Here is a 15807-nt window from a genome sequence, read left to right as displayed (position 1 = left end):
TTCTATCAGTATTTGGTTCTTTCAGGGCACAGTGGAAGGCAGCTCTCTCCATTCCGACCTGATGTAAACAATAGTTCAGCTCCACAGTAAAGTTGACCCAGATGACTGCCAGCAGTCCCTTCCAGAAAACAGTTCTGTGATTCAGAAATGAACAACATAAAACCCTTATTTGTCTTTAGGTTGTGTGTCTTCTGATGAATTCCTTTATGTTGTTTTTCAATTGCTTACAGTTGCTTATAAATCAACAAAAAGTTTTCTTAAAGTCAGTACAAACACATGGCCATTTCTGGCAATGTATTACAACAATTTTTCAGAGCTATATAATGAAGGCTATCTTTTATACCAAAAATTATTAAATTAATCACATAAAATATATCAGTATCAATATTAAAAAAATATTCATTCACAAGAATATTCAGTGGTGTGGTACAAAACATCCTGATCTTCCCAAATCAAATTTTTGAGCTTCAATAACAGATGCCCCCACCTCTATTTGCCTTAATTTAAAAATGCCTTACACCTGTGAACTTCTAGTACTGTAGTTCTTATTGCCTCTTTCTTTGTTATTGTTGTTGTTACATACTCTATAGGAAACATGGGTTTAAAGTGCTGTTGTTTTTTTCAGGCTGTGAAGTACGTGAGTACAGGCCTCCACCATGGAACAGCAGTCCTTGCTGCATTCAGTTCATTGTAGTGTGCTAATAATATGGCAATTTATACCAATGGGAATAATGGGCAGCTCACTGAAAGCATTATTCCTATAAGAACTGTGCATGGGAGCTTGTCTGCAAGCAGCAGATTCAGAAGGATGCTGCACAGATCTGTAAGTAATATGTTCAATATCTCAGCCTGCTGAGAAGGACATGCATGTTTTATGGGGTTTTTTTCTTTTTACTTTTTACTTCAGGAAATCAAGTTCCCTGTTTTACAAGGTCCTGGAAGACATTTTTGTCAGATCAGCCTGACAACGTCATCCACATGTCAGGGTAAAATGTCATTAAGGATGAAACATGAGTTCCCACCATAACATTTTCCACTCTCTTTCCTAAAGCAGTAGTTCTTTCAAACATGCTCTCATGGCCATAAAAGGTATCTTTGTCAATGAGATAGGAGCTGCTAAGCTCCTCCAACAATTCTACTTTCCAATCCTCAAAAGCATTGCTTCACTTTGGATATTTCTAGACCATCTCTGTTTCTGTTTTTTATGCAGGGTCTGAGATGATGCTTCACTAAAACACTGTACAGCTTGTGACTGCTGGGGCCCTAGTGAGTACACAAGCAAACCATAAACAATAAATATTACACCCACGATGCAGTATTAGTTGTTCCTGAACCTGAAAGTGAATCTCTGATGGTTCTTATACTTCCTGTTCCTTATACTTCCAAGTATTTTCAGATGAAACTGTTCTACTAACTGGTTTCATTAGACAGCTTTAAGCTATGTGCAGTTCTGTGTTGTTATGTTTTAAAACTTCACACACTCCTTGGTTTAAAAAGTAATGCCTACTCTACTGTTTCCTGCTTAGCCCTTTTCCCTCTTTACTGTCTTTATCTTCTATGTATAAACACAGATTCTTCCTTCTGTGCCATATGATTGCAGCAAAAAAAAAAAAAAAGGCACTACATCCCAGCTGAGACCAAAGACTCCTCTGCCAGCCATCTTTCCTTCTAGAAGCTGACATGCCAGAAAGTTTGAAGGTACAGCCTAATAGAAAAGGTCTGGTTTGGCTGGCATAACTAGAAAGCATGCCAAGCCATTGAGATGACTGTACACATATAGAAAAATAAATACATAAAATGATATATGGGGTCACTTTGACCACTGCAAACGCATGCCAAAATATTGTCACTGTCTTGGCTCTGCTGTTTTAATGGGTTTTGCAGCCCAGCCAAAACCAGGCCCTCCAATTAGCAGCTTCAGTCACTTGCTCTTCTCTGGCAGGCAGAGCAACAGAGCCATTCAAACCCCAGGTGCTCAGCGTAGCAAACTCCTTGTTTGTAAATGCAGGGGTTCTGGTTTGAATCCCTCTGCTTACACTTTCTGGTTTTCTCATTTTTAAGACAGAAGTGAACCCCCTGATGCCTGGAAGACTCAAAAAGTGCAGTTAGGAATATCAGGAGGTCAGTTGTGTCCTAGCACTTTCCTTTCAGTATCTCCATAAGACAGTCTTTTCCTGAGAGAAATCTTCACTCCCATTACTTATTCCTACTCATTTAAAAGCTCTGTGCACACATTTGAATTTGTTTTCCCTGCTTCCCTGACACTTACCACCTTCCCTCCTCTGCTTTTCAAGGAAGGTATGTGCAGGGCACAGTGACATTTTCCTTCTCAGTGAGTCTACCAGGTACCAGAATGATAAGAGATAACATGAGGGTGACACAATACATGGTAAAATGTAGCAATAGAAACACCTCACTTTGTTCCCACTGGACTAATCTGATGAATATTCTGCAAATGCAGTCAGTGAGCAATCCACTCACTCACTGGAGCAACTCCTGACCAGGGAAAAGTGCCTTACCTAGGATGTTCAGCTTTGCTGAACAAAGATGGTTATATGCCCCCTTTTTGGTCCAAAGAGGATTTTTACAAGTTTTGCTGTAGTGTATTAAGTTCTGAAAAACTGGAAAACCAGAAAAATAGCTTCCGACTGTATGTAAATTTCCCTGGCCCATGCTACACCAGTAAACTCCTGTTGTATGAAACACAGGGATGGGAATGTCTCTTCAGGGAAAGCTTCACAGGTACTAGTTTAGCAGGAAGTAGAAACACTGTAATTCCCAATGGACATCCTAATTCTCTTGGATGATGTTTCTAAATGCACATCTGGTACTCAAGAGCTGTGTTTCTGTGTTAAAGACCTGTGGTTGGGTATACCTGTATCCTTTTTTGGATGTTGAAGAGCATGGTACAGGTACTTGGAGAACACTTACTACATTTTTTAATGAAAATCTCAACAAAAGACATATAATTTTTTTACTCATTTCCATTCAAGCTATCATTCCAGTCCAGTCTTAGTATTTTTCTTGCTGTATCATTTTTCTTGCTTATACTTTTTTTTTATGGTATGTCTTTCAGCAATAACAGTCTTGCTTATACCAGACTGATGGACTTTAGGAGCAGAAGAGTTTGCCATCTGACTTCTTTCCAAACATGAAGTTTTGAGGAATTAACTCCTTTTTAACACTCAGTTGAATTCTTGAGTTCTTGAACTTTTGAGTTAGCTTTTAGAAGAACATCCAGTCTTAACAATAACATTATCAGGATTTTCAAGGGTGGGGGTTCCATCAACACCTTTAAAAATTTCTTTCAGGAAAAAATTATCTTCATTACTAAAGTTCTAGGATGTTTACTTTAGCTTTTAAATATTTGGCTGTTTTTCTTACTATCTCACTTGTCATACCTCTGTAGTACTTGTAATTTTATCTGCATGTGCTTGAGAAAGGATTCACCTCATTTGGCTGTATCCATCTTGGACCTGGCCTTCCAGCCCACAATGTCTCTGCAGTCATCCTGGTGGAGGACCAGTGTCTCCAAAGTTCAACTCATCCCACCTCCTCTACAGATCCATCTTAATATGAGAATGACTGCTTTCCACTTTTGTCTCTATGGTCTGCCTAAGAAGGCCAAGTACTTAGATCTCACCTAAAAGAACAAAACTACATGACTAAATTTTAGATTGCCCTAATCTCACCAGCAAAAAACTAAGAAAGAGAAAATGAAGCTGTAGAAGCATTGCCATTGAGCAAGGCTGCCCTTCTTTAGCAGTCATTGACTTACCCTTGTTTCTACTGTTCTGCCATCTGCCCCAAACACACGTGAAGCTGACTAGTTTTTATTTAGCCATATTTAACAAGACGTTATCTTCTGCTTTTTTTGAATGATAGCAGAATAATATCAAGGTGTTTTTTCAGTCTTTTTGACCATCACCTAATATTTCAGGATGGAGAAACATTACCTATAGCTCTAGACTGCTTTTTTAAAAACCTGTTTTGTGAGCTGCCCATAGTTTTAGTTTTATCATATGCTTTGTTTCCAAAAATGTGCAATGTTTAGCAACTGCATCTGAACACTCTCCTAAGCACCTGTTTGGACTGAACAGATATGACCAGTCTCCATTAGCTTTTCCTCAGCTGCAGAAGAGTAACAGGTATATTGACCATCACAACCCGATCAGTACATGAGCATGCACTGTATTCACTATAAAGGCAGCTGAAGGACAAATCACACACCTGAACGCACAGGCAGAGCTCAGTAACATACAGGGAATTGTATCTGTGGCCACACACATGAAAAATGGTGGCAAATCATGATCTGAAGCACTCTTACAAATGTCTAACTTCCAGTTCTTAATCAGGTCAGATATTTTTACACATAATCAGTTATTTGTAGCATTTAAAAGGCAAACACTTCTCTATTCTGTTCTGAGCACCATCTTGGAAAACCACTTCAAGGGATTAAAAAAATTACGATAATAAAAAAGTCCAGTGAATTTCCTGCTTCCCCAGCAGGCACACAGCAGGTTTGAAGGCAGTAAGATTGGGGCAGTTTGGATCTGAGCACAATTTTGTATCGACAGCCCAAGGTTAGGGAAACTACACTCAAGTTTGACTCAGGGCTGGAAACAAAGGGAGCAAAAATTTCTTGGTGAGTGACCCAGGCCACCAAGGCCGCCCAGGCCGAGATGCTGCGACACCCGCGTCCGCTCCGGCTGCCACGGCGCACACAGCAGGGGACACCTGGCAGGGGACACCTGGCGGGGCCTGGGGCTGCAGCCAGCGCGGCCAAGGCTCGGCACGGCCGGGCTGGGGGGGTCCGCAGAGCACACAGCCCCAGTGGAACCTGCCTATGCATCCCCTGAGCAGCTGCTGCTATGTTAAAGCTGTGCTGAGTTCATGCGCAAGAGTGTCTCTGAAAGCCACAGTGACTTCCACAGGTGGCTGCCTGCCTTCCCTATGAGCCAAGACCTCCACCCTAAATACAGGGCTGCCCACTGGTGAATCAGACACAGCCTGTGTCCTCAGCGACAAACAGGGGAGACTCTGAGCAGCACTCACCAGGAAAGCAGGATGGCATCCTTCACCTACAGTGAGCAGGAGCGGAAAGCACACTCAAAAATCAAGGAATCTTCTATCTTTTCCCACTGAGATATGGCCTCCAACTCCATAAAAGGTGGTGCTTTCTCTCTAATCCCTAATATTTCCTACTATAGGATACATTTCCTGTTGTCTGTGAGATGTTACTCATGACAATATCAGGCACAACCTAATTTTCTGCAGGAAGGCTGCTGCTTTTTTTTTTTATGGTATGTCTTCAGCAATAACAGCCCATCCTTTAATGGAATATTAATTACTTGGTTTGTTATCACAGTACAGCAGCAGCTGCTCTCTTGTCACAGCAGTTCTTTCATTTCTTTCTCCCTGCAAGCCCTCACCTGGTTCCCAGCTCCCATAGTTTCTGAGCATCATACTCTTTTCACCTTCTCTTTTTTCAATCTTGCTAGGCAATTAATCTCTTTCTCCCTAACCTGTATCCAGAAAAAAAAGATATCACTCAGATTTGATGCCTGAAGTTGTGGGCTAACAGTATAGATTTTACATTTCTGGATGAATGACAGAGCCTGCAAACAGAGGTGATAAGCAAAATTCTAAACTTCCTAAATAGTTTCTAGCAAAAATACAGGAAATCTTAGAGAAATTAAATATATGTAGTTTAAAGAGCAATGCCAATATCTAAACTGATGCTCAGTTTATAGTTTTCAGGCCACAGTTTCTGAATAAATGCTTAAACACCTTGGCTGCACAGTCCTTAAAGTATCATAGTGTGTTACTGTAAGATTTTCTTTCATGCCAGAGAAAGAGAACAAAAAGTGATTTTTTTCTTAAGAGGTCACAAAAAATTATCTGTTCTAGGATCCAACTTCTCTATGTGCCTCAACATCCAACCCTAAACCAACACAGAGTGATGGTCATCCTCTAAGGACAACTTGTCCTAAAACAAATGCCAATGATAGATTGAATGTATCAACCCGGGAACAGCCACTTCTTTCCACTGAGGCCAAGCAAATAGATTCAACACCTGACTGCAAGATGTCAGTAATTAGGTGGTATGAGTGCATTCCAGAGCCTAAGAATCCATTACACTGAGTGAATATTTCTATGAGGGTTTTCCTAAAAAGCTTTTTTCTTTTCCCCAGTAAAGGACACCAAGAACCCAACCTTTCTCCTAAGACCCGGAAGATCAATAGAGGGAGCTCCCTACACACTCTCCATCCCAGACAAGAGCACTACTGTCACCTCCCCTCAGCTGTCAGGCCTCCTCAGACCAGCATCTGTCAGTTATTGCACATGACAGAGGACTGTGCAGGAATAAAGGGCTTTAAGAGCAAACAAACCATCCCTCCATTTTTCCTGTGAGCCAGAGAAAGAATATGGAAAGAATATGCGGTGAACTCTGGAAACTGAGCTTGATGACCTCCATAACAACACTTCTGATCACCAAAGCTCTTCAAAGCTCTGCAGCAGGGTAGAGTGTGCTGACTAGACCTCGGCTCCCTTTGGAACCTCGAAGGATCAGGAAACTCCACCTGCACTGTGGTGTATGTGTTTGGGACAGCTGGACAATCAGCATACTTTTGGCAGGCTATGGGAAGCTTTCACACTAGAGGTACCTGGTGTTACTTGCCTGATACACCTTCAAATACTGTGACAGAAACGTGCAAAGCTTGTGAAGATCTGCAGAGGGTTTGAGAAATACCTTCATTCATAGCTTGTGAGCAGAAGGAAGTGATTTTCATGAAGATCTGCTAAATTTGCCTGGCTGCCATAACAGGGAATTACACAAAAGAAGACCTGAAATCTTTCTTGATGGGGTGAAGTTTGTGCACTGAAAGACAGGGAAGGGATTTTTCACACTGAAGATAGGACTTGCAAGGGCTGCTTGGAATAAGTTACCATATCCCTTGATTCCTAGCAGTGAATTCCTATCTGGTAGTTAAAAAACAAAACAAACAAAAAACAAACTAAACAAACAAACAAAACCACCAAAACCAAACAAAGAAAAATACTAAAATAAAAACTGACTGACCAAAACCCAAACAAATAACAATAAACAAACAACAACGAAACCAAAGCAAACAAAAATCCCTATAAAAATGAAATTATTCTGAGTGCTTAGAAGGCATCAGGATGGGATATGAATAGCTGGGGTCTTCCAGGGCCTTCAAAACAAAGAAGCTTAAAGTGGAAGGACTGATATTTGTTAGGTCAGAAGGTAGTGTTGGAGATACCAGGCATGCTTTGGAAGACATAAATCCTCAGCACTCATCTACAGAGCAACACAGGTAATTAAGACCAGCAGATGCCATGGAATCTTTATTCAGCTGAAGTGTGATAGCGGGGCTTCCTCTCCTTTCAAAACCAACAAATCCTCTGTCATTCCTAACAAAAATGTCTTTGAGAGGAAATTATTGTTAAGACGAAATAGATTTGTCTCACCTTGTCATGGAAGAATTCTGGAGTTTTGAAAAGAAAAACTAGACCCCTGAACCACAAATGCAAGTTGCCCCTCTGCACCAGGATGTCCCAGACTGCATGATGCAGGAGGCTGAACAGAGTCAGCATGAAGTCATTTTGTTCCCATCTTGTTAGCTGGGGACAGACCAGTTTCAAATAGCCTCTGCTGAAGACATAGATATGAGAACCCTGAGAAAAATCAATCTGCCATGGTAATCTCACAGTCCTACAGAGTTTCATTTTTCAAATAATTGCACAGCAGAAGCATTCTTTGGAATACTGGTTGGTCTGTTAGGGCTTCCTTCACCACCATGATATATAAGTTATATGGAGAGCTATTTCAGCTTCCTTTCTGTGGGAGAACAAGGTCTGAGAAGTTTAACAGCATGTCCTAAATCTTTAACTCATGACCTCTATTGCTTGTTTGGTTTTTATTCCAAATTGAAAGTACTTGACAGCTATTCTGATCTCAGGCTACTGATAATGTGCCTGCAGCTGAAATGTCACCCGTTTTAAAGGGGTTTGGTATAGATATCAAAAGCAAAACAATCCCTTCTCTCTTTGACTCGATCTCTGGGGCATCCAACCCAGATTGAACATTATCTGAAGTATTCAGCGAGTGCTTTCACAGATGTGCAGCTCCTTTTGAAGAACTGTCTCAAGCATCTTTGAAGCCTTGAGTATAAAATAAACTTCAAATCTGTTACAGCTTCAAGAAAAAGCAAAGCTGGCAGTCCTTCTTTCCCCTGAAGTCTTCTGTTTATTGTAGAGAGTTTTAACCATGTTTTAATTTCAGAATTTTTAAAATATGTATTTTCTGAGAAGTAAACTTAGATGACTTAACTGTAAATTAAACCTGAGTTGTCTGGCTGCTACCCCAGGCACCTACCAAGAAGGCTGACTGTCTTACAAGTTCAGCTGCATCTCCCTGGCTGCTCTATAACCAGGACAAGCTCAGTTTATATTTCTCTTAAAATACATGTATTTGCTGGCACAGGGATCAGCAAGCCAGAGCTTGCACTGCTGCACTTTCTGCTCCCATGGAGTCTCACATGTCCACTGTCCAGCATGGTTACATCCCCACAGGTACAGCCCAGAAAAACACTGCTGTCAGTGTAGAAATCCTCCCGCATCTGTACTGGCCAACAGAAACGATGCAGACACATACTGTACAGTAAACTACGTCCTGGAAAGGCAAAAGAAGAATCCAGAATGAAATCAGCCAGTGGGAGTGGGAGGGGCTGAAGAGGGAGTGGTGTGGGTGGGATGGGTGACCGGAGAGCAAGTGTGTAAACGCTACGTTGGATTTGTGGGTAGGTCTGCACCCTAAGGCATTTCTCCTCATCAGAGACAAACACAATAACACGTTCTTAGTTTTAAAGACTTTTTTTTGGCAAAAAAAAGAGATGTGGTAGATGAACAGCATAAATTTCAGCAGCACAGAAAGTAGCCAGATGAGTCAGCAAGAACTGTGCTACTTGTTTAAAATAACAGATTATTACATGTCAGTTAGAGCATGGCAAATGGGAAGGATTTGAGTGTATTCCCACCTGATCCAGACCTGGCAGAAGTTGTAACCAACACTGACGAGACTGAGTTGGACATAATAAGCATGCAAATGATAACCCAGAGTACACTAAGTCAACAATGGCTTTGTGTGTAATAGTGATTAATGCATAATTACAGCAACACTAGCATGCACCCATAAGCTCTGTGAATTACTAACTAGCAGAGAAAAAGATGCAGCCCTCACAAATCCACGCAATGGCACACTGCAAATGACTTGGCTGCTCCAATGAAGAAAGCTCAGTGTGAACCACTACAAACAAATGGGGCATATGACTAAATTTCAGCAGAAGTCTCTGCCTCTAAAACAGGCACCAAAAGTTACTGATCCAAGGGAGATGTTTTGAATGAGCATAGATGCAGCAGCAAACACATGATGTAGTGTGGTACACAGCATTGTGGATGCTTCTCTTGTATCAGGAGGGCAATCACCGGCCACTGAAAAGAAGCTGGACCATTAAAGGTATATTCTGTCTTTGATGCTTTTATGTCCAGTGGCAAATAAACATCCTCTGTGGCAAACCCCAGCCAGGTCAGAAACAATGAGAGAGAAAAAGCTATTGAGATATCACATCTTACACACAGTACTGAGAGTTTACAAAACAGCTTGACAAGAAAGGCAATATACAGCAAACTCCCAGAGGTCTCTGGAGACCTGAACTCTCAGTGCTGATGAGAAGAAGCCAGAAAGATGTTGAGATGTCTCCAATCTTTATATCCGTGCCTACAAGAGCAGGAACTTCCTGAGAAGGTGCTGCAACAGATACAGCAATCCAGGAGTAGATAGAGTGGGGGAACCGTGTATGTCTTTGTCACTAATCAAGTGAAAATCAAGTTCCAGACAGAAGAAATTTAAAAAAAAAACAAAACAAAACAAAAAAACCACCCAAGTTTATTTTCTTTTAGCAACAGCAAATTTCAAGCCAAGAGACTAGACAGACACTTTCACCATCAGTGCAGTCATCTAGATAAGGGCCTGGTGTTCAGTGGGGCAATGTGCCACGAATCTCATTGCTGGCAGAAGGAAACAGCAGGTGCCATGGACCCATGGATAGCTGCAACCTGCAGTGATAGTGATAGTTTTAGGTGTGCAAGATGTAGGTGACAGAAACTGGGGTTGTGCTTAATGCTGTGGGATCCAAGAGATGTGTTCAGCTCCCAGCATCACCCTTCTCTGCCTTGTATGTTGCAATCTTTTTCCTATTCAGCTGCCTCGCCTATTTAGTCTATGCATGGAATTACCACTGCTAGTCCCATGCCCAGAACTATTGCACTGTTGCCTAGGGCCTGTAATAACAGAAAATAATAATCATAATCTTAGAAACCAGAACTTTAAACACAAATTGATTTCCAGAGATGCTTTGGTCAGTTTTTAACTTTCTCTGTGTGTGCAGCTCCCTCAGTGTCAGCAACAATTCTAAATTTGCCCTGGTTGGTAGAAGACAAAACTTTGTATAGAAAAAGGAGTTTTTTCCCATAACACTCCATTTTTGTATAAGTGAAATGTAAAAGACTTTAAAAAACATTGGAGGGGAAAAAAGATGAAGGAAGAACTTAGTCACCAGGATATGAAAAAACTGCTTTTTCTAGACATTCTGGTTGACTTCCAAGCTGCACCTGACAGCTAGAGAAGCACAGTCCATCATGGCTGTTTTTCCATTGCCAGTCCTTTCCCTGAAGCCCTTCATACTGTAAAACATTCCCTCTCAGTGTCCCCCACACTTCATCCTACTCCTGACTGGCTTAAGTGATGCATCTGAACAATCTGAGCTGTGTAAAACACAGCTTTGGACAAGCCTGACACCAGTGATGGATAGAGGGACTCAACACTTTTCTTTTCCTGCAGATGTGGTGAGTTGGGAAATGCAGAGATGCTGAATATGTGCCACTAGATCCATTAATCTTTGAGCATGTTCAAGTGTGCACATGGTCATATAGAAACATGCACAAACAGAAAAAATCAGGAAAAATTGTACACCTTTCCTTTCCTAGCCTGATCTTTCAGCTATACCTTACCAATCAGAGAGGAGTGAATACCCTACAGCTTGAAGGGGGGGATTTTAAAAATAAATATTTTTTATGTATTCGTCCTGTATGTTCTAGCTTTACTTTATTGAAGACCTCCCACTTACATTAAGATTTGCCATACTCAATCAAGTCACAAACTTCTTAGTCTAATATCTTGCTTTTAAGATGTACCAAGGTATTTCAAAGGAAATCCATGAAAATCCCAGTGGAAATAAAATTATGGAATAATCTAAGATGCCACCTTCTTTTTAGCTGTTTGCTTATGTCCTTATTATTCCTGCTTTCAATTTTCAGTATTTATGCAAATAATCAAGTGATCATTATCTAAGAGAGCAGTGCTCACCAATTTCAGCTGAGATGCATAATTTCAGATGAAGATGTTTTCCTGTCCTTATTGTGCCCATCATTACCGGGGTATCAAAGCATTTGCTTTTGAAACAGGAGGATTTTTCAGTTGGTTGGGTTTGGACACTGCTAGTTTACCGAAGGACTTCATAGATCTTTCTGCTGGGCTCATTTATTAATTATCAAAGTTCATTTTAAATGCACCATCATTCCTGTGAGTGGTTCATGTACCCGTCTCCAGAGTTGCACAGCAATGGGTGAGCAGTGTAACCCTGCTCACATCCAAGAACTCCCCTCAGCATTCACCTCTTTCTGCAGGATCCCCTGTGATGACATTCTGCAGCATGGATTGCGCCTGTTTTTCTTTCAGCCTGTTTAAAGCTAGTAATTTTTCCTTTTTCTTATGTTTTTTCTTGTTCCATTTCCAATCATTGACAGTTCTTTCTTCTTGTTCTGTGATTGCATAGTTTCTTTAACAGCCTCTTTTGAGAGATTTTGTAAGAGACTTTTTGAAAGGTTTGGTGATCTTGTCCAAAGAGTGGAGGGTATGACATAATTTTAGAGTTCAATCATTCCTTTTCCCTGTCTCCCTACAAAATCTGTCAAGGTGAGAAGAGGGGAAGAGACTGAACAGCCACTGTATGCATGCTGGCTGGCATAGCCTCCTCCATCTGATGGTGTCTTTCATGGAAATTGTGGCTGGACTAATTTTGGCTGAATTTTGAGGGCTATTTTTGGAGGGTTTAAAAACCTCAAGGACTTACTTTTATATATGTAAATGGTCTTGACTTAAATTTAAAGAAATAAAAACATGCTCCCTCTGCTTAATTTCAGTTGGCTCTCAGTGAGTGTAAAGAAGTGGGATGACTGGAGCAGAAGCCAGGATCCCTGGTTTGTTGGGATGGCTTCTCTGAACCAAGACAGGATCAAACAGGCTGATGTGAGATGAGCGGGGGATTGCCAGACAATGATGATGGCTTGGGGAAGTGAATAAAAGTCCTTTAGATCTTCCATAATACTTCTCTCCATTAGGGAAGAGGTCAGGGGAATAGATGTAGGTGTGGGGAAGGGGTGGAGAAAGGACCGAAGGGAGTTGTGGAGTATTTCCAAGCACACAAATACCGTAATCACAGCCCCTACAGGGAAGGCAAGTCTCAGGGACCTTTAGACATAGCGTGACTATAATCTGTCAGTACTCTGCAGGACAGAACATGGACTACTGAGCTGCTACTCAGTAACAGCAGTGGAGGGATTGTCCAGGGCAATGGTATCCTGGGATGCACTGGGAAGAACACAGCCAGCAGATTGAGGGAGGTGATCCTGCCCCACTACTCAGCCCTAGTGAGGCCACATCTGGAGAGCTGTGGCCAGTTCTGGGCTCCTCAGTACAAGAAAGACAAGGAGCTGCTGGAGAGGGTCAGCAGAAAGGAACAAAGAAGATGAGGGGCCTGGAGTATCTGTTACAAGAAAGACTGGGGGAGCTGGGTCTGAGAAGACTGAGAGGGGATCTCATCAACACCTATAAACACCTCTGACCTCAAAGGCGGGGGCCAAGAGGATGGTGCCTTGTCACCATCTCTTTCAGTGTTGCCCAGTGACAGTACAAGGGGCAGTGGCCATAAACTAAAACACAAGAAGTAGAACCTCAGCATGAGGAAGAGCTTTTTTACACTGAGGGTGGCAAAGCACTGGCACAGGCTGCCTAGGAAGGTCGTGGTGTCTCCCTCTTGGGAGGCATTCAAAGCCCACATGAATACAATCCTGTGTAAACAGATCCAAGTGACCCTACCTGGGTGAGGGAATCGGACTGGATAATCTCCAGAGGTCCCTTTCAACCCTAAGAATTCTGTGATTCTGTGAAAGATGTAATTTTGGAGAATTTTTCATCTGTCCTTGGAACAGCAGATTTCGTCCCCATCATTATCAATCAGGTATTTTTCATTAATCATAAAACACTTTTGTTTGTTTGTTTGTTTGTTTGTTTCAACTATACAAGAAAGAGAAATGGTAATTTCAGGAATAACAACTTTGATTTTGTCTCAGAAAATGGATAGATATCTCCCATTATTATCTTAACTGAGGCTTTGTTTCCAAAACAGATACAGCAAGTCCAATGTGTTCTCCTTGTCACCTAAATAGTATTTTTCTGTGTTGTGGTATTCTCTGACCGCACCACTTGACTCGTTGAGAGAACAGAATGATTCAGTGTAGCTCAGAACCAAACTTTCTTTTGTCAATAGGCACTTGAAAGGTTTCCCAGATAGATAAACTGCAGACTGTACTTTTATCTGAGGGTATCAGCAGCACATACACCAGCCCAAGTATCAGCAAACTTCCGGATTAAGGCAGAGAAGAAATGGAATGTAAATAGATGGAGGTTTCAAACAGAATGATACGTTTGTTGAATGCAACCCTTTTTTTTTCCTTTTAACAGCTGATAATTTATAACAACCAGCACTAATTTATTCCCTTTTCAAATTCTTATTTCCCTCCTTCTCTCTCCCTTTCTATCCAGGAAATAATGCTGTCCACAACATTTTCAGCATTGTGACAGCAATTCCCACCACAGAGGTGCAGACCTCTACCAATGGCAGTGATGAGAAATATTGGTGTGAGGAGTGCAGGAAGTCCCTATGAGAATATAGCTATGCCAGCAACTCAGGCACACCTAGGGTTAGACACCTACACTTTTGGCACTGACCAGAACAGCACTCCCTGGCTCATGACACCTTCTGTCCAGGAGCTGTCTGGCAGAATGGTCCAGAGTGTGCATGAAAGCTTGCAACAGCATAGGTAAGCACTCAGCACTTTTGCAGGGCAGTGCCATTTCCTTGGATACAGGGAGCCGCCAGGGACAGACAAGGCCAGTGCACACCCAAGCAAGGCATGGAGGCAAGGCATCAACAGGGAGAAAAATGAGGGATGAAGGCAAACTAAAGATATGTCAGTATTACTTTGTCTTTAGAGATAGTAAATGCTGTGGCATACCTAAGAGAATGAAAAGGTAAAACTAATACAATAATTAATTTATGGAAAATTAGCCTCAAATATATGGATGAGGGTAATTAAAAGACTTTAGATGTCACATGGTAGTGAGGTTCTGGCACGCACTTCCAAAGGGTGCAGACTACTTTAAAATGGAGCTGAGTCAGTTTGAGAAGGTGATTTTCTAATGTGACTGACAACACAAGAGCTGCTGCACTACCTAGGGCTGCAGGTCCAGGAATGGCCCCATCTAAATGCAAGGATATGTGTAGTGGTGTACTTGAGCAAGACCATCAGAAGCGCCTTTGCAAAGAAGCTGACAGCCAGCTGCTTGGCAGACATCCTTTCCGTAAGGGCCAATTTCTGCTGGCTCAGGAGATCAGCAAACAACATTTATAAGATTCACCTTCTAACGGACAAACCATCAGATTTTATTCCCTATATGTATGTAAAAGAACAATAAATCTGTCCTTATGTCCAAATTAAGAAATATGGTAAATTTTCAATGTATGAAGACACTGTTTTGATTTCATTGGTTCTTAGCTGAAGACAATGGACTGCCTTGCTCTATTGGTATGCAGATGCTATTCCCATGTGTACAGCCATGACCAGCTTTGAGCCAGCCAGCTTCATTAAGCCACTCCTCAGTAACTCCAATCCTGGTGTTATATATTCCCTCTGGGAGTAGCAAGCAGAACCTGTTCTTCTCCCAGAAGACCAGTATTTTCTCTCAACTGTTTTCATTTCCATTTTTTAAAGCCCACATGGGAAAAGGTGAGATTAATGTGGCCTAACTCTGTGGCACTAAACCATCTAGCTTTGCTAAAGCTAACGGGAATTTCTTGGGTCTGCAAATGAAGCAGTGCATGAGCAAACCTGATTGAGAGCTGAAAAACAAGTATCCTGTGTCTTCTGTATTTACCTGATCACAGAAGTTCCACCTGGTCTTAAGGCCTTACCTTCAGGTCAGAATTGCACCTAACAAAATTCTATAAATGAATTTATAAAGTATCTAAAAACCTGCATTAGTATAATTCTGCCATTAATGTCACTGATACTTTTCCCACCTGTTAGGCACCTGGTCTATCTCTGCTGTGCTATACTGCAAGTTTGTGTGTGCAATGCAGATGCAGGACTAGGAAAAAGAATTCCAGAGCTTCTAAAAACCAAGAACAGAGGACCAAGAGACTTTTGGTGTAACCAAAGCATGTACCAACATTTCAACTTACATGCTCAGGATACAGGATTCCCTTTCACAAGTTGCTGCTGGATCACCCACTGTCTGGATCCTCAGCAACCACTTTGCCTTAGCAAAATCTCCACTACTCCTCTGGAAATTAATCAGGCCACACAAACAGTTATGTTTTTTAA

Source organism: Geospiza fortis, unplaced genomic scaffold (genome assembly GCF_000277835.1).
Source record: "Geospiza fortis unplaced genomic scaffold, GeoFor_1.0 scaffold7, whole genome shotgun sequence".
Classification (NCBI taxonomy): Eukaryota; Metazoa; Chordata; class Aves; order Passeriformes; family Thraupidae; genus Geospiza; species Geospiza fortis.
This window is presented reverse-complemented; position numbering follows the sequence as displayed.